Consider the following 20,982-nt stretch of genomic DNA (forward strand, 5'->3'; position numbering starts at 1 on the left):
TAGGGGTTTCTGGAGGAATCCGTGTAAGAGTTCATGAAGGAATCCCTGTAGAAGTTCCTGAAGGCATTCATGAAGGAGTTCCTGGAAGAATTCTTGGAGAAGTCATTGGAATAATCCCCGGAGGTGTTCCTATAGAAACTCCTGGAGTAGTTCATTGAGTAAAACCTGGAGGAGTTCCTAGAGGAATTCTTGGAACAATCTCTGCAGAAATTCCTGAAGAAATCCATGAAACAACTTTTAGAGGAATCCATGGAGGAGCTCCTGGAGGAATTTTTGAAAGAGTTACTCGAGGCATTTCTGTTTAAGTTCCCGAAGGTATTTCTGATGTAGTTCCTGGAGGAGTTGATAAGGGAATTCCTAGAGTTCAATTAGGTATCTCTGTAGGAGTTTCTGAAGGTTTCCTTGAATGAGTTTTTAGAGGAATCCCTGGAGGAGTCCATGGAAAAATCCCTGGAAGAGTTTAAGTGGATGAATCTTTAGAGGAATGGTATTTTTGTAATGATCTTAAGATATTGTAACTTTTGGAAAACAATGTTGTCAATATACAAAATGAAAAATGTTCACCATTTGCTTGTTTATTCCATGGTTCTTTTCAAACACACATTGAATACCATCACAAAAACGAAAACCAAATCGATTCTCAAGAGCTCCAATGCACTATGGGACAGGGACGCAATCTGGCGGGACAAAATTAATAACTCGGTAACGAAGCGTTTCCGGTATTTGGTGTCTTCGGCAAAGTTTTTTGTTACAACGAGGACCATCTACTGACATAAACGAATAGTTCGTAAATCGTCCGCATAGATGGCGCCACAATCCAACTTTTAAATGTGACGTTCTAGAGACTTGGCATGTTCTGCAAAGTTGTTCATTTTGATAAAATAAACAACTCTCTCGAAGACGTCAAATTTCCACGGCCTACTGTTTTCGAGTTATTGGCGAAATTAGAGAAAATTAGTGAAAAAACGATTTTTTTCACCGAATTTGACATTTTTCCTAAGAACTATGTCATATAATATTTTTGCTGATAAATAAATAACAAACGCAAGCTCTGGTGGAAAAATTTTAATAATACGACGCAAAAAAATTAAGAAATTATGAAAAAACCTGAAAAACAGAGCATTTTTTTAACCCTAATATATCCAAAAGCGCAAAAAATCGCAAGCTCAAATTTGCAGGCAACATAGAGCAATACTTGATGAAACGGATGTCAAAATTCCAGAGAGGTATATTTTGGTGTTTTTGAGATCTATCATTTTTTTACAATGATTATATTTATCCAATACAGTAATACGGTTAATTTCCATGAGGGATCTGAAGGGACGATCGACTTCAAGAAATAACGAGTCGTGGAACAAAAACATTCAGAAAACTGTTCAAACTGAGCAAATTATTTTGTGAATGTGTTACTTTTAACATGGAAAATCAAATTTTAAAGCATATTCATGTCGATATCTCTAAATACTAAAATTTCAGAGCGCACGATTTCTTGTCCGGAGCTTGAAGATTTGTTTTAAAGCGGAAAGAGCGTTGATTCTTGGATTTTTCGAAACAGAGGATACAGATCAAAGGTATCAATTTGGAGATTCCTTCAATTTTGAGAGCTGTTAGGTTGTTTAACCTCAAATATATATTTAATCACCGGATTTGCTTAAATTTTGAGCTTCCGGAAAACTGTGACAATGATTTCGAGATGAAATCCAAAGCCAGCTTGTACTGTGAGCAGATATAATAATTTCATGAAATAATAAAACATATTTTTTCCGATAATTTAAACATACACTTAAATTTTTGCCATGACAACATTAATCGCGTAATGGAAAGGAAACCGTAAAAAAATTAAAAAATCTCAAAAACACCAATATATACCTCTCTGGAATTTTGACATCCGTTTTATCAAGTATTGCTCTATGTTGCCTGAAAATTTGAGCTTGCGATTTTTTGCGCTTTTGGAGATATTAAGGTTTGAAAATTGCTCTATTTTTCAAGTTTTTTTTTATCAATTATGTTTTTCGGCTACGCAGTCTTAATTTTTACAACGGCTTATTTATTTGCCCGACGTTTCGACACGGGAATTGTGTCTTCCTCAGGGGGTAAATATTGTTGTCGTTTGTAGTCTTATGTTTTGTTTAACTTTAACAAAACATAAGACTACAAACGACAACAATATTTACCCCCTGAGGAAGACACAATTCCCGTGTCGAAACGTCGGGCAAATAAATAAGCCGTTGTAAAAATTAAGACTGCGTAGCCGAAAAACATAATTGATTACAACCATACAGTTTTTTTTATAATTTCTTAGGTTTTATGCGTCGTATTTTTATTTTTTTCCACCAGAGCTTGAGTTCGTTGTATATTTATTAGCAAAAATATTGTATGACATGGTTTTTAGGAAAAATGTCAAATTCGGTGGAAAAAATCGTTTTTTCACTAATTTTCTCTAATTTCGCCAATAAATCGAAAACAGTAGGCTGTGGAATTTTGACGTCTTCGAGAGAGTTGTTTATTTTATCAAAATGAACAACTTTGTCGAACTTGCCAAGTCTCTAGAACGTCAAAGTAAAAAGTTAGATTGTGGCACCATATATGCGGACGATTTACGAACTATTCGTTTATGTCAGTAGATGGTCCTCGTTGTAACAAAAAACTTTGCCGAAGACACCAAATACCGGAAACGCTTCGTTACCAAGTTATTAATTTTGTCCCGCCAGATTGCGTCCCTGGCCCATAGTGCAATGTTCCTAGAAAAAAAAAATCACCTCATGTCAGGTTCAAGAGCACCGAATCAATCAGCATTCCACGTAGAACAGTCCACCCCCACTGCAGACTTTCACCCTTACTCGTCCGTACAATACCTATTGTCTCGCATGACGAAGCTCCAACATATCCCCACACGGCACCATGGCTACCACTGCCATCCGATGAATGCCTGAATCAGTAACAGTATCAAAATTAATGAAGGTTCCATCCGGGTCATCGCACATTCGACATGATTATCAATCGAGCATTGCTGCCGCTCGGTGCTTCTGTTTCGTTTGCTACCCATCCATGTGCGAACCTTTCATCTCCGGCGGAAAAACTGGCATCGAATCACCTGTGGTGAGATCGTTCCTTTTTTTAATTTTATTCGGACGAAATGGAGAAGAACCGAATTTGAAAATTTTGGAAGACAGAGGAACAAGTGGTCAGAGACAAAAAGTTAGAGGACAATTGAAACATATTTTTCTACTTCTTCTTTTTTGACGTTTCGCCCCAACTGGAGCAGAGTCTGCTTCTCAGCATAAGTTTTATTTTTATTTTTGATAATTCCAGTATCTATCCGTAAAGACATGAATGACACAAAAACGAGAGAATGATAATCCTTTCCCATTTCGCACGAATTTCCCATAGCTTTATTTCATTCATACAGGGAGATTACTGACGAGAAGACTTCATTCAGCCTCACTGTTCAACGTTGAATAGTCGACCGATGATAGGTCAGCACTCAAACTAGCCGTAATTAATCTCTCGAGGCTACCCTTTCCCTAGAGGATTCCCCTTCCCACACTAATGCTCTATCCGCACCCTTGTAGTGCACAATCTAGTTACACAACAAGCCATCAACACAACGGACACTAGAAGGAAACGATAATGACATGGACGATGATGTTGTTGTTGACGTTGCAACTAAAAGCCAAAGTTACACACAATAAATGGGAACAACAGTCTCCCAGAGCCCAGAGCTTAACTAGATATGGAGAAGTGGAAACATCTTTTGGGAAAATCAATTTTCGGAGTACTGCTTCGACCTAACTAGGCGACATTGGCCCAGATGAATCATGAATGTGGAATGAGGCTCGTTAAATTTTGCATAGATGTTGTTTCAAAATTAAAATTTGAAAACAAATAATTTTGAGCATTAATTTTTTTCTGTTTTACGGTATTTCAGCAAAAAAAAAATATTTCAACGTTTGATACATGATACAAGTTGTGTTAGCACACACAAACGACAAAGTATATAAGACTTTATGTATGTGGTAGAGGTGAGATAGTACCTTTTTCTAAAATTTTAGATTTTAAAACTAAGAGCAATGCCACCGTACAAGATAGTTTTCAACAACATTTTTTTTAACTTACATGTCAATTACGGTTGTAATAGGAAATATTTAAACGTACCTGAAAATAAAAAAGACAATAGTAAAAGATAATTAGTTTTGTACATGGATAAATAAATGAAATCAAACAACAATTTTGAATTTTAGAATAATATTGACATATTCTTGTAGGTAATAATTGTTAAACTACTCCACCCTAAACACGCCGCAGATTGGCAACACAACCATCGTCTCAACTGCCCAAAACTTCCTTTACTGCGTATTGTAAGGGATTAAAAGTCCTACGGTGAAATTTGACGAAGGTGCCCGGCCCAAAAGCCCCCGTAAGCCCCCAAAGCTAAACCAAGCAGCAAGGTCACAACAAGTTCCTGTTTGATGCTCTGGAAAATCCTGTATCCCCATTCGCTCAAAAACGCCTAAATTTGCTCATGTTCCAGGACACTACTGCCAAGCCATAATGTAACGCGAACGAGGGTCAATGGTAGAAGGGAGGGTAGAAGACCTTTAAGCCTAGACCCATTGCCGTCCATTTATTATGCATACATGTGAACATTTTCATTCCGGACGGACGGTCGGCTGGTTATGGCCGAAGGACGTGGCCGAAAACAACTTGTCAAGTAATGGAATAATAAAAATCTCGGCAAACTCTGCCCTTCTTCGGGAGCAACGTTCACATTATGGAGAGCTTTGGAAAAGGGTTGAGAGAAAGTGGCACTTTAAAGTAAATCTGGCTGGGCCATTAGGACGATGATTACATTAGACGAAGTCTATGTTGCTACAAAACTGGAATTTGAAAATGAATGGTTGTCTGAAACGTCTGATTAAAATTTTTGAACAGTGATTCAATATTCTCAAACGAATTCTTTTGGTATCGTTTTAAATGCTACAGTATAATGTCAAATGTTTGAGACTAGCGAGAATTTGGATTTGGATTGGATTTTGAATCAAAATCGAATCGAAATCGAATCGAAATCGAATCGAAATCGAATCGAAATCGAATCGAAATCGAATCGAAATCGAATCGAAATCGAATCGAAATCGAATCGAAATCGAATCGAAATCGAATCGAAATCGAAATCGAATCGAAATCGAATCGAAATCGAATCGAAATCGAAAATCGAATCGAAATCGAATCGAAATCGAATCGAAATCGAATCGAAATCGAATCGAAATCGAATCGAAATCGAATCGAAATCGAATCGAAATCGAATCGAAATCGAATCGAAATCGAATCGAAATCGAATCGAAATCGAATCGAAATCGAATCGAAATCGAATCGAAATCGAATCGAAATCGAATCGAAATCGAATCGAAATCGAATCGAAATCGAATCGAAATCGAATCGAAATCGAATCGAAATCGAATCGAAATCGAATCGAAATCAAATCGAATCGAAATCGAATCGAAATCGAATCGAAATCGAATCGAAATCGAATCGAAATCGAATCGAAATCGAATCGAAATCGAATCGAAATCGAATCGAAATCGAATCGAAATCGAATCGAAATCGAATCGAAATCGAATCGAAATCGAATCGAATCGAAATCGAATCGAAATCGAATCGAAATCGAATCGAAATCGAATCGAAATCGAATCGAAATCGAATCGAAATCGAATCGAAATCGAATCGAAATCGAATCGAAATCGAATCGAAATCGAATCGAAATCGAATCGAAATCGAATCGAAATCGAATCGAAATCGAATCGAAATCGAATCGAAATCGAATCGAAATCGAATCGAAATCGAATCGAAATCGAATCGAAATCGAATCGAAATCGAATCGAAATCGAATCGAAATCGAATCGAAATCGAATCGAAATCGAATCGAAATCGAATCGAAATCGAATCGAAATCGAATCGAAATCGAATCGAAATCGAATCGAAATCGAATCGAAATCGAATCGAAATCGAATCGAAATCGAATCGAAATCGAATCGAAATCGAATCGAAATCGAATCGAAATCGAATCGAAATCGAATCGAAATCGAATCGAAATCGAATCGAAATCGAATCGAAATCGAATCGAAATCGAATCGAAATCGAATCGAAATCGAATCGAAATCGAATCGAAATCGAATCGAAATCGAATCGAAATCGAATCGAAATCGAATCGAAATCGAATCGAAATCGAATCGAAATCGAATCGAAATCGAATCGAAATCGAATCGAAATCGAATCGAAATCGAATCGAAATCGAATCGAAATCGAATCGAAATCGAATCGAAATCGAATCGAAATCGAATCGAAATCGAATCGAAATCGAATCGAAATCGAATCGAAATCGAATCGAAATCGAATCGAAATCGAATCGAAATCGAATCGAAATCGAATCGAAATCGAATCGAAATCGAATCGAAATCGAATCGAAATCGAATCGAAATCGAATCGAAATCGAATCGAATCGAATCGAATCGAAATCGAATCGAAATCGAATCGAAATCGAATCGAAATCGAATCGAAATCGAATCGAAATCGAATCGAAATCGAATCGAAATCGAATCGAAATCGAATCGAAATCGAATCGAAATCGAATCGAAATCGAATCGAAATCGAATCGAAATCGAATCGAAATCGAATCGAAATCGAATCGAAATCGAATCGAAATCGAATCGAAATCGAATCGAAATCGAATCGAAATCGAATCGAAATCGAATCGAAATCGAATCGAAATCGAATCGAAATCGAATCGAAATCGAATCGAAATCGAATCGAAATCGAATCGAAATCGAATCGAAATCGAATCGAAATCGAATCGAAATCGAATCGAAATCGAATCGAAATCGAATCGAAATCGAATCGAAATCGAATCGAAATCGAATCGAAATCGAATCGAAATCGAATCGAAATCGAATCGAAATCGAATCGAAATCGAATCGAAATCGAATCGAAATCGAATCGAAATCGAATCGAAATCGAATCGAAATCGAATCGAAATCGAATCGAAATCGAATCGAAATCGAATCGAAATCGAATCGAAATCGAATCGAAATCGAATCGAAATCGAATCGAAATCGAATCGAAATCGAATCGAAATCGAATCGAAATCGAATCGAAATCGAATCGAAATCGAATCGAAATCGAATCGAAATCGAATCGAAATCGAATCGAAATCGAATCGAAATCGAATCGAAATCGAATCGAAATCGAATCGAAATCGAATCGAAATCGAATCGAAATCGAATCGAAATCGAATCGAAATCGAATCGAAATCGAAATCGAATCGGAATCGAAACAAATTGAGGGACTATTTCAACTGAACAAAGTCGAACCACACTCAATTACAATTGGAATACATGAAACAAACCAGACTTAAAGTTCAGTTGAGTGTTGTGCGTGAGGTGGGATGAAACTTTCGATAAAATATTCATGGAAATGGGTGCAAAATGGAGTGTAAATGTTGGCCGTCCATCGTGTTGGGAAGTTTTATTTGCATTTAAATTTATGAAACCCACCAGCGGCGTTGTTTTTGCACTGGATCTGGGTCTTCGTTGTGTAATTGAATTACCAACAGTGCCAGGGTGAGAGATGGGTGAAAAGTTTTCTAATTTGAGAATTTATGAACTGTTTTCGATCGTGGAATGGGAATGTCGGAACGTGATCCGAAACAATGAGATGCAATCAATCCTGAAGACACTGACTGACTTGGCTTGAACGAAATCTGCAAACCAAATGCAGATATGCATTTGACCCCTCAGAAGGCTGGGGAATCGTGATGAGGATTCGACACTACTCATGAATTTTCAATAAAGCTCACAGATTTCCGGGGTTGCTGTGGGAAGATATTGGCTCCGAGACCGAAATCCGAACTTTCAATTAGGGGAAAGCACTTTTTCATGCTCGGTCGGTCGATGTCATACACATATTTCCACAGCAGTCTTCGAATGTCCAGGTCCCTGAATTGGAACTCAATTGCTAATCTCCTAGAAGCTGATGGCTCAAATGTACGTACAATGGGAATAATTCCGCTCTGAAAAGAGCTTCGCGGTGCTCCCAAGAGCGTTATTATTATAAGAAATCTTCGTTGAAGCTATACTCTCCAGTCGTTCATGTCCGGGCAAAATAAAAAAAAACATTATGAGCCCGTTTTAGAGATACGCCCTTTTTATGGCATAAGGTCACAAATAAAAAGAGTATTAAATATATTTAGAATGGGATTTAATTATTAGGATTACCAGAAAGAATATAATATCAAAGTATGGTTAAAAATGGGTTTGTATAATTGTTTTTTAGTAAGTGATGTTTACAATCAAGTAGCTCGACAAAATTTTGAATTACGCCCTTTTTGAAGCGAAGCCATGAGGAGCATTAATTTTATTAAAATCAATGATTCATACCATATCGTTAATCATGTTGAAATTTTGTTCTTAACAAACTTCAATCACATGCCATACGAGTTTGTTTTTCATATTTTTAATAGGCTCGAGTGCTATGAGACATTACGGAGCCAATTTTATATTAATATCATTTATAAAATAAGAATCAGAATGAGATATGCTGCCAAAAGGGCGTAGCTCTTATTTATCTTTAAACTTCAAACTTCACTCAGACATTACAAATAATTTAACAAACCAACTTTCAACTAATTATTCATGCTTAATTTTTTCGGATAACAATGGTAATTTTAAAAACTGTTAAACTATCTTTGATTTTCTTTCATTTTGTGGAATAATATTATCAAAAGGGCATAACTATTCTTAAAATTCAGCATAGAATGATGAAGATGTTTTTTTTTCTGATAATTACGTTAAAGGAAGCACCGTTAAACTGGAAGTGGAGTCGACCCGGAAAGGGTGAAGTCAGACGATGGCATCAACAGGAAAACCAAAAGAACCGAATAAATTAGCATTGGTTTCTCTGTCTATGGCCGGATGTGTGTGAGTGTGTGCGAGTGTGTGTCACGTAGAGAAGAGCCAGGCGGGCATCGTTCGTATGCAAAAACAGTCCGGAACACCGGAAAGCTTCATCCGAAGAAGGCTAAAGGATTCGAGAGGTTCCAGTCTGAAGTTGCTCCGGTTGTGCGTCGTTCCGTTGTCAAATTGGAAGAATGGGAGGGAGGGAAGATTCACGTTCACGCCACACATTTTGGATACCGCCCCGCCAAACGACGTTAGAAATTTGCTCCAATGCAGTAGAGGAAAAGTCTATTCTCGTGTTTGGGTTGAAATTGGGTTAACCCGCTCTGTGTCGGAACGGGAAGACAAGAGACCGCATTATTGGGAGGAATAATAATTAATCGACTTCGATGAGATGCGTGCTTGGGTGGGGCTCGTTGGATCCTAAAATTGTATTTTCATATGTTGAAACCATTATTTGAGGATCTAATGAGCCACACTTCATCCCATGGAAATAGACATTGAAATTTGAAAACAGTATTGTTCATATTGTTCGACAGCAAAAACTAAATAATCTTAGTAACAGAGAGAGAAAAAGTATAAGAAGAAAAAGAAATTGAGAAGAAAAAGTTGAAGTACAAAATTGAATGCATAAGAGGAAAAAAAAGCTAGGTAAAAGTGGAAGAATGAGTGGATGAATTGGCAAGAGTAACTGGTGAAGTATATGCTCAGGTTTCATACACTGAATTTTTACAGGGATGAACATGCAATCAGTTTTAGGAAATTTAGGAGAGAAGCTTTTTGATTGAAAATTGTCTTTAAACACTAAGCTGAGTACATAAAGTAGCGAGAGAAAAATTCTAGTCGTCAGAGAACAAAAACAGTACTTATAATAAAATACAAAAGTGCCAATATAAAAAAAGAAGTACTAAAAGAATAGTATCATTATAAATGTAAGAACAAGAAGATCCAAGATGTAGCAACAATATTCAACAGCACAAATATTACGATTTTTCAACCAGATTCAAAAAGACCCAATGCCACAAACCACATATAAAAAGGTATTTTCCAAGCACTGGTTCCGATCCTGCGACAATTAATCCCAAAGCAATAAGACGTTATCCAAAAACAAAAAGGAGGTGAGAACGTAAGAACATGTGATCGAAATATTGGAAACGATTCAGCTTTAGCTATACATACCGAAATTGCTTCAGGGATTCCTCGATGAATTTCTACAGAGATTGCTCTAAAAATTACCCAAATTCACCTGATTATTATTCGCTTTTCGACCACGGATTCCTCTACGATAATCGCCAGAGATTACTTCAGGAATTACACCACGTATCCCTCCAGAATTTCTCTGTGATTTCCTCCATGAATTTCATCATGATTTACCACAGAACAGCTATTTCACCAGGGATTCCAGCATGAATTCTACAAGATATTCTGGGATTTCTTCAAGAATTTAATTTGGGCTACCTTCAGGAACTCCTACAGGGATTCCTTCAGAAATTTCAACAGGGTTTCCTAAAGGAATTCCATCAAGGAATTCTTCAGGAATTTCATCAGGGATTTCTTCAAAACTAATATAATGCAGCCATAATGCAGGTTTGACCAACATTGACTCCGCCCCCCAAGTTAATTAAACCGATTTATGTTGATGCAACTGTTTGACCGACTGCCAAAGTTCGTTGCAGCAACACTACAATGATTTTTGGGCAATAATCGCAGTAAAGAAGCGCAGAACTATTTCAAATTCAAGTATCGGAAGAAAATCAATCTCTTTTGGAATCCTTAGAGAAATTCCTGGAGGATTTATGTAGGGGATTTTTAGTTGGAATCTTTAGAGGAAATCCTAGTGGAATGTTTTGAAGGAATCCTTGAAAAATTCCGTTTTTGCATCTCAGGGAGAATTTTTGATAAAGTCACTGAGGGAAATATTGGTGGATTCCCTAATAGCTGGCGATACTCTTATTATAAATTTATGGTAGAATCCCTAGAGGAAATCTTGATAACCCTCGAGAATCCCTGGAGATATTTTTGAAGGATTACCTTGGAAAAATCCGGGAGGAATCCCTTGCGGAATTTAGGATTATTTCCTTGAGGGATTTTGGGAAACATCCATTGACAAAAATCTGGTAGAATACCTTATTAAATTCCGGAAGGAATCCGTAATAAATAATCTGATAGAACCCAGAATAAACCAAGATGAGTTCCTGAAGGATTCTATAGAAGAGTTCCTATTGAAATTCCAGACAGAACTTCTGATAGAATCCAAGAAGGTACCCTTCATAGAATCTCAGGAGGATATCCCTATGAAATGTTAGAAGTATTTTCAATGGAATCCTTAGAAGAACTTATGATGCAAAAGATGAAGGAACTCCTGATAGAATCTCTAGGAAACTCAAGATAGAATTTTTGTAAGAATTCCTGGTAGAATTAATGAAGGAATAATGAAACCAATGGAATCTCTGGAAGAGCTACTGAAGAAATCCCTAAAAGAAATTCTGATGGAATCTCTAGAGAAACTTCTGCTGTAATCCCTAGAAGATCTTCTGATGTAATACCTGGAGGAACTTCCAATAGAATATCTGGAAGACCTCCTGATGTAATCCCTTGAGGAGCTTCTTATACAATACCTTAAAGAAACCCTGGTGGAATTCCTTGAGGACTTCCTGATATAATTTGTAGAAGGATTACTGGTGCAATCTCTAAAAGAACTTTTGTTGGAATCCCTAGATGAACTTCTCAAGGAACCCCTGTAGGAATTCCAGGTGGAATCTCTGAAAAAATAAACTCCTGATGGATTCAACTGAGGAGCTCTTGATGTTATCCTTAGAAAAACTGCTGATGTAATCCATGAAGGAACTCCTAATAGAATCCCTAGAAGAATTCCTAATTGAAACCGTATAGCATCCTTTGATATAATCCCTGGAGGATCTCTTGATAGAATTCCTAGAGGAATTACAGGTGAATTTTCTAAAGGAATTTGGAATCGAATCCCTTGAAGAGCTCCTGATGAAATCCCTGAAAGAACTAGTGATGTGATCCACAGAAGAACTCCGGATGTAATCTGTAGTAGAGCTTCTGTTTTAATCCCAGGAGGTGTTCCAGGTGAAATCTCTGGAGGAACTCCTGATGGAATCCCTAGTAGAACTCCTAATGGAATCCCTACAGGAACTCACGTGAAAAAATCTGGTGGAATTCCAGGTTTGATTCCTGAAAAAACTCCTGATGAAATCTATGAAGGAACTCCTTATAAAATCACTTAAATAAATTCTAATGCAATTTCTTGAAGAATCCTGATCCTTATGGAATCCTTAGGAGAATTAATGATGGAATCCTTAGAGGTACATTTGATGGAATCCTTATAGGAATTCCCTATGGAATTCTTGGTGGAGTTCCAGGTGAAATCCCTGAAGAAACTCTTGAGGAAATCCCTGAAAGAATTCCAGATGGAATCTCTATCAGAAGAACTTCTTATGAAATTCCTAGAAGAACTCGTGATGGAATCCCTAGAGAGACTCCTGAAATAATCTCTGGAGGAATTCCAAGTGGAATCCTTGGAGGTACTCCTGATGGAATACCTGGAAGAAATTGTAATGGAATGGAGGAATTCCTGATATAATCTCTGGAGGAATTCCTGGTGGAATCCTGGAGGAACTCCTGATGGAATCCCCAGAACAACTCATTATGGAATCTCTTTAGGAACTCCTAATTAAATCGCTGGAGGAACTCACAGTATTTCGATCGGCCGAAATCGTGAACTTAATTCTGCAGCACCTTTAAACGTGATTTTTTCGGAATGGTGTCTTCGGACGAAAATTTTCTAAAAATATATTGCATTCCTGGAGGATTTATGTAGGGAATTTTTAGTTGGAATCTTTAGAGGAAATCCTAGCGGAATGTCTGAAGGAATTTATGGTGGAATTCTTGAAGGAATCCTTGAAAAATTCCATTTTTGCATCTCAGGGAGAATTTTTGATAAAGTCACTGAGGGAAATACTGGTGGATTCCCTAATAGCTGGCGATATTCTTATTATAAATTTATGGTAGAATCCCTAGAGGAATTCTTGATAACCCCCGAGAATCCCTGTAGATATTTTTGAAGGATTACCTTGGAAAAATCCGGGAGGAATCCCTTGCGGAATTTAGGATTATTTCCTTGAGGGATTTTGGGAAACATCCATTGACAAAAATCTGGTAGAATACCTTATTAAATTCCGGAAGGAATCCGTAATAAATAATCTGATAGAACTCAGAATAAACCAAGATGAGTTCCTGAAGGGTTCTATAGAAGAGTTCCTATTGAAATTCCAGACAGAACTTCTGATAGAATCCAAGAAGGTACCCTTCATAGAATCTCAGGAGGATATCCCTATGAAATGTTAGAAGTATTTTCAATGGAATCCTTAGAAGAACTTATGATGCAAAAGATGAAGGAACTCCTGATAGAATCTCTAGGAAACTCAAGATAGAATTTTTGTAAGAATTCCTGGTAGAATTAATGAAGGAATAATGAAACCAATGGAATCTCTGGAAGAGCTACTGAAGAAATCCCTAAAAGAAATTCTGATGGAATCTCTAGAGAAACTTCTGCTGTAATCCCTAGAAGATCTTCTGATGTAATACCTGGAGGAACTTCCAATAGAATATCTGGAAGACCTCCTGATGTAATCCCTTGAGGAGCTCCTTATACAATACCTTAAAGAAACCCTGGTGGAATTCCTTGAGGACTTCCTGATATAATTTGTAGAAGGATTACTGGTGCAATCTCTAAAAGAACTTTTGTTGGAATCCCTAGATGAACTTCTCAAGGAACCCCTGTAGGAATTCCAGGTGGAATCTCTGAAAAATAAACTCCTGATGGATTCAACTGAGGAGCTCTTGATGTTATCCTTAGAAGAACTGCTGATGTAATCCATGAAGGAACTCCTAATAGAATCCCTAGAAGAATTCCTAATTGAAACCGTATAGCATCCTTTGATATAATCCCTGGAGGATCTCTTGATAGAATTCCTAGAGGAATTACAGGTGAATTTTCTAAAGGAATTTGGAATCGAATCCCTTGAAGAGCTCCTGATGAAATCCCTGAAAGAACTAGTGATGTAATCCACAGAAGAACTCCTGATGTAATCTGTAGTAGAGCTTCTGTTTTAATCCCAGGAGGTGTTCCAGGTGAAATCTCTGGAGGAACTCCTGATGGAATCCCTAGTAGAACTCCTAATGGAATCCCTACAGGAACTCACGTAAAAAAATCTGGTGGAATTCCAGGTTTGATTCCTGAAAAAACTCCTGATGGAATCTACGAAGGAACTCCTTATAAAATCGCTTAAATAAATTCTGATGCAATTTCTTGAAGAATCCTGATCCTGATGGAATCCCTAGAAGTACACCTTATAGAAATTCCTTATGGAATTCTTGGTGGAGTTCCAGGTGAAATCCATGAAGAAACTCTTGAGGAAATCCCTGGAAGAATTCCAGATGGAATCTCTGAATGATCTCCTGATGAGGTTCTATCAGAAGAACTTCTTATGAAATTCCTAGAAGAACTCGTGATGGAATCCCTAGAGAGACTCCTGAAATAATCACTGAAGGAACTCCTTCTAAAATCCCTAGAAATTTTTTTGATGGAATCCCTTCAAGAATTCCTGATATAATCTCTGGAGGAATTCCTGGTGGAATCCTGAAGGAGCTCCTAATGAAATCCCCAGAAGAACTCCTGATGGAATCCCTAGAGGTACGCTTGATGGAATCCCTTTAGGAACTACTAATTAAATCGCTGGAGGAACTCCTGATGGGATCTCTGGAGGAGTTCCAGATAAAATCCCTGAAGAAACTCATGAGGAAATCCCTGGAAGCATTCCAGATGGAATCTCCGAAGGAACTCCTGATGGAATCCCTAGAATAACTTCTTATGAAATCCCCAGAAGAACTCTTGATGAAATCTCTAGAGCAACTTCCGATGGAAACCCTAGAGAGACTACTGATATAATCTCTGGTGGAATTCCCGGTGAAATCTCTGTAGGAACCCGTGATGGAATCTATGGAAGCACTCCTTATAAAATCCGTAAAATATATCCTATTGGAATTCTTTGAGGAACTCCTGATAAAATTTCTGGAGAAATTCCAGCTGGAATTACTGAAGGAACTCCTGATGAAATCTCCAGAAGAACTGCTGATGGAATCCCTCGAGGTACTCCTGATGGAATCTGTTTGAAAATTTCTGGAATCCCTAGAAGAACCCTTGATGGAATCCCTAGAAGAATTTCCGATGGAATCCCTAGAGGGACTCCTGATATAATCTCTAGAGGAATTCCAAGTGAAATTTATGAAGGAACTCCTGATGAAATCTCTGGAAGAACTCCTCCTAAAATCCCTAGAAGAAATCCTAGTGGAATTCTTTGAAGGAACTCATAATATAATCTCTGGACGAACTTCTGATGGAATCCTTGGAGGAACTTCTGTTAAAATTGGGCTATGTAGCCGTGCGGTTAGCGGCGTCAGTCGTTTAGGCGTATTGTGCTACAGAGTGTGGGTTCGATTCCCGCCCCAGTTGGAGGAAATTTTTCGTCAAACGAAAAATTCTTCGCTGGTCCACTGGTTGTTCCGTGTGTCCGTTGTCTAATGTAAGTTATGTTCAGTCTGTACAGCCTTGGCTGAAGATGGTGTAAATTGTCTTTAAAAAAAAATCCCCAGAAGAACTCCTGATGCAATCCATAGAAGTACGCCTGATGCAGTTCCTGTAAGAACTCCTTCTAGGCGCTCCAGGTGGAATCCCTGAAGGAACTACTGGAAGAATTCCATATGGAATACCTGAAGTAAATCTTGTTGGAATACCTAGATTTTTTTTGATAAAATCCCTAGAACAACTCTTAGGTAGAATCCCAAAAGGAACTTCCGATGGAATCCCTAGAGGGACTAATGAAATCCCTGAAGGAATCGTTATTCTGATGGAATCCTTAAAAGAACTCCTGATGTAATCCATAAAGGTACGTCTGATGGAATCGCTTTAGGAACTCCTGATGGAATACCTGGAGGAACTCCAGATGGAATTCTTGGAGGAGTTCCAGGTAAAATCCCTGGAGAAACTCCTGAGAAAAATCCCTAGAACAATTCTAGTTGGAATCTCTGAATGAACTCCTGATGGAATCCATAGAAAAACTCTTGATGGAATCCATAGAACTTCCGATTGAATCCCTAGAGAGACTCCTGATATAATCTCTGGAGGAATTCCAGATGAAATCTCTTTAGGCATTGCTGATGAAATCCCTGGTAGAACTCCTTATTAAATTCCTAGAAGAAATCCTAATAGAATTCCTTGAGGAATTCCTGATATAATCTTTGGAGGAATTCCCCAAAAGAACTCCTGGTGGAATCCCTGCAGGTACGCCTGTAGGAACTCCTGAAGGAATGCGTGGAGAAGTTCCTGGTGGAATCCCTGAGGGAACTCCTGGAAGAAATCCAGATGGAATCCCTGAAGGAACTTCTGATGGAATCCCTAGAAAAAATCCGGATGCAACCCCAAAAAAGAAATCCTGATGGAATACGTATAGGAAATTCCGATGGAACCACTAGAGGGACTCCTTATAGAATTCTCCATGCAAATCATGATTGAATCCCTGGCATAACTCCTGATGGATTCCCTTGAGGACCTACTGGTGGCATCCCATGAGGAATTTCAGGAGAATCTTTGGAAGAAATTTATAAAGGAATCCTTACAGGAATTCCTAATAAAATCACTGGTCAAAATCTTGATTGAATATGAAGTGGAATCAAGGAAGGAATTGCCGATGGATTGCATGAAGGAATTTTGGTAGAATTCTTTAAGCAGTTCCTGATGGAATTTCTGTGAAAATCCCAGGTATGATGGGATTACAGGTAGAACTGTTGATGGATTCTCTGAAGTTAATTCTCGAGGAAAAATTTGAGGGATTTTTCTAAGAAACACTTGAGGATTTGCTAAAGAAATCTTTCAAAGATTATGTAGAAAACACTAGGAAAGCACTACAAGGAATTCTTCTGGAATTCTTTCAGATAGTCTAACGGGTTTTCCTTCAAAAATTCACCATGATTCCTACGGGAATTTCAACAGATATTTATCCAGAAATTGCAGTAGGAATTCCTTAAGAAATTTCACAATGGATGCTTTCAGACATCTATCAAAATTTCATTTTCGTATTCTTTCATGAATTTATACAAATATTCCTCCAGGATTTCTACCAGATATTCCTTTAGGTATTTGTCTAGGGATTGTCCTCAAGGATTTCTCAAGGAATTTGTCCTCTTAAAGTAAGTCTGGAAATGTGTCTTCTGGGATTCCTTCAAAGACTCTTACAGGGAAACTCTAAGAAAATTTCCAAGAGATACTCATAAAAGGAGTATAAATATGCTCCCACGGATTTATTCCGAATTCTCTCCAGGGATAGTTGTATGAATTCACCAAGGTTTTTTTTTTGGTAATATATCAGAAATTCTTCTGGATTATTCTTCAAATTTGTTCAGATATTCTTGCTTGGATTTCTTTCAGAGGTTCCTCCAGGGGTTCTGCCAGAAATTTTTCGAGCTGCTGCTCCCATGACCCTCTATAAATTCCTCCTTGAATGTTTCTAGGGATTCTACAGAAATTTCGCCAAAAAATCCTGCAGATATTCCACAAACTCCTTTAGTAAATCGTTCATAGATTTCACCACTAATACTTCTAAGGATTCTTCGTAGACTTTTTCCTAAAATTCATCCAGTGGTAGTTACTGGTATTCTTCTCAAGGATCTTTAGGGTTTTGCTTCAGAGATTCATCGAAGATTTCTCTTAAAACTCGCCCAGCGATTCCTCTAATGATTGCTCCAGAAATTTCTTCAAGAATTTGCTAACAACTTCCAGTGTGACACTTTGGATCCTCAAATTGTATGTTCTTATGATCATTTTAACAAACATTGTAAGAATTAAACGTATCACAACCAAGACTACATCTATTCAAAGTGGACGTGGCTAGTTTACAGAGTTTGGCTAAGCAAGTTCTCAGAGAGCAATTGTTAATATACTCAGAGAACTCTAGAACTTACTTAGAAGACTAAGAAGACTAAGAAGACTAAGAAGACTAAGAAGACTAAAAAGACTAAGAAGACTAAGAAGACTAAGAAGACTAAGAAGACTAAGAAGACTAAGAAGACTAAGAAGACTAAGAAGACTAAGAAGACTAAGAAGACTAAGAAGACTAAGAAGACTAAGAAGACTAAGAAGACTAAGAAGACTAAGAAGACTAAGAAGACTAAAAAGACTAAGAAGACTAAGAAGACTAAGAAGACTAAGAAGACTAAGAAACTAAGAAGATTAAGAAGACTAAGAAGACTAAGAAGACAAAGAAGACAAAGAAGACAAAGAAAACTAAGAAGACTAAGAACGCAAAAATAGTAAAACAAAATATGAATAAATGAATTAAAAGATTAGTAGAAGAAAGAGAGTTAATAAAATATTAGAAGTAAAGACGTAGAAAAAGTAGAAAAAAAGTCGAAAATCAATGAGAAATAAGAGAAAAACATTCCGTCAAGTTCGTCCTTCCCTGATTCATTTCGACAGTTCCTACCATCCCTTTGATCCTGATGTGCCACTATCAAATAGATTGACTTCGGCACGGACGCCACAGAAGGTGGCATACCTTTACCAACTGCAGAACCAACTGAAGGTACATTGAAAGTTATTTATCCTCGCGCGTTCACGTCCTTCTCATCATCGTCGTCGTCGTCTGAGTCGTTCAACTGCAGCGGAAAGCAGCTTGCCATCCATCGCCTTTGCTCGTTAGTTCAACTCGGGTTCTGTTTGTTGATCGGGCACGAGCAAACGGTGCTGCTCTTGGAACCTGGCAAGTGTTGTACCAAGTGAGAGGCTGACGATGATGATGGCAATCTCTCGACCCCCTCCCTTTTTGGGAAGTTCCACCTCCAAGCAGAAGCGCAGAGTTTCCTAGTGTCGAATTACGGCGCTGCGATGCGAGGCTTCGCAGTCTTTCGCCCCGTGGGTTCAGCTGGATACAAACCAGTTGACCCGGAAGACGATGATGAACTAGACGAGCGATGCCATCAACGAACCAATGGGGCTTTCCTGTTTACTTCCCACCGGCTCCAGTGTAGTTCCGAGCATATTTGGATCAAATTTTCCATCGCGCCTTGGTCCACACAACAATCGAAATGGAACACGACTTTTCACTTTGACCGTTGATAAATCAAAGCCCGTTCGATTCTACGACGAAAGGAGCAAAGTTAGGCTTCATCATGATGTGACTGGTATGGAAGGCAACTGCGGTTTGATCCTTCTATGGATGGACGCAAACTTCTGTCTGCCTCATCAAATTTCCTGCGTAAAGAGGTGCAGAGACGGAAATTCGGAGGGAAACCAAATACCACACATCAATCTACAGTTTTAAGTCATCCCATCTCAGATGATGGACACCTGTCGGTCGTTGCTAACAACAGTAATTAGTGGACTGCTGCATATAGATTAATACTGATGACGGTTTTTAGGATTCCGATTCGAGTTCGATTCGATTCCGATTCAAAGTCTTCTTAGTATTATATGTCTTCTAGCTATTCTTAGTCTTTCAGTCTTCTTAGTCTTTTTAGTTTTTTTTGTCTTCTAAGTTTTTTCAGTCTTCCTAGTCCTCTATATTTTCTATTTCTATTTGTCTTCGTTTCTTCTTTTTACGTATATTGTTATCCTTTTGTTTGTTTTTGTTTTATTATGAGAAAACTCTTTCTCGATTCCATTATCAGCAAATTATCTTCATCCCAACGATATAAACCGTTCATCTACAATTACCAAACATCAACCATCAACCATCACCGCTCAGCCCTGTCGCCTCCCAATAAAACATTAAATTGTATTCCTTCCGACAATCAATTTACCTACGGGTTGCAGATGATTATGGTTTCCCCATGCTTCTGCACTTCCCGCCTCCCATTTTGCGAAGCTTGTTCATTGTTAGCAACGTCTACCGCCACATCATGGAAGAATAACCGTGTGCCACCAACAGCGAGGACCTCGCTCCACAAAGAAAATACGAATCCCATTTTCCAACCGTATGTGTGCTCATACCAACTCTTTCCTTTCTGCACTTTGTTCTTCTAGCTATGCGGTCCCACATAGAGATAACAGCGCGTTCCCGCAGAATATCATGCAGGTCTGGAGCCCAGGATTCCGATCCGATACCAGCAGCCAAACCGACCAACGGGAACCACATTTGAAATATAGAGCGACCGCGTAGATCTTCTTGCGGGTTCACAACCTTTCTGTACCTAACCAATCGCATTAGCAATTTCCCGACCCCCTTTCGTAGCCCATTTGCAGCACTTTACCAGAGTAAGCACCAGTTGAAATTCAGGTGCGGTTGGTACGGTTCTGAATGCAGGAGATCTATGACTCCACAGGCGACGACAGGGCAAAGACGACATCCCGCGAATCCTGCCAGCTCAGGAAGGAAGGAAACGTTTTCACATAATATTCATTATTTTGCTCATTATCGTCCATAAAAGGGGTCGTAATTAATGGTCGTGTGGCTGTCGGTGCGTGGTCTATTAATTAGAGGCGTGTGTTCCCGGTTTTTCAGCAGTTGGGAAGCAACAGAGCAAATTAAGGCTCATTTGAATTTGTTTTCAGATTGAGACTTTGATGTGAATGGAAGCTTTCCAAGCTTCTGGAAGGGAGCTTTCCAAGCTTCTGGAAGGAAGCTTTCCAAGCTTCTGGAAGGAAGCTTTCCAAGCTTCTGGAAGGAAGCTTTCCAAGCTTCTGGAAGGAAGCTTTCCAAGCTTCTGGAAGGAAGCTTTCCAAGCTTCTGGAAGGAAGCTTTCCAAGCTTCTGGAAGGAAGCTTTCCAAGCTTCTGGAAGGAAGCTTTCCAAGCTTCTGGAAGGAAGCTTTCCAAGCTTCTGGAAGGAAGCTTTCCAAGCTTCTGGAAGGAAGCTTTCCAAGCTTCTGGAAGGAAGCTTTCCAAGCTTCTGGAAGGAAGCTTTCCAAGCTTCTGGAAGGAAGCTTTCCAAGCTTCTGGAAGGAAGCTTTCCAAGCTT

The 20,982-nt window shown here is 38.5% G+C and overlaps 1 protein-coding gene across 5 annotated transcripts in view; it reads right to left on the reverse strand.

Moving 5' to 3' along the window:
- The window catches only part of LOC110674038 (cadherin-87A), an 869,996-nt gene that overhangs the window by 418,385 nt on the left and 430,629 nt on the right, over positions 1-20,982 (reverse strand). The window contains exon 4 of one of the 5 annotated variants that reach the window (XM_021837335.1): positions 4,117-4,155. The exons of the other annotated variants lie outside the window; for them this stretch is intronic. The gene's annotated coding sequence lies outside the window, so the exon portion shown is untranslated. The remainder of the gene's footprint in view (positions 1-4,116; positions 4,156-20,982) is intronic. 5 annotated transcript variants of the gene reach the window in all.

The sequence above is a fragment of the Aedes aegypti genome, chromosome 1 (assembly GCF_002204515.2).
Source record: "Aedes aegypti strain LVP_AGWG chromosome 1, AaegL5.0 Primary Assembly, whole genome shotgun sequence".
In the NCBI taxonomy this organism is placed as follows: domain Eukaryota; kingdom Metazoa; phylum Arthropoda; class Insecta; order Diptera; family Culicidae; genus Aedes; species Aedes aegypti.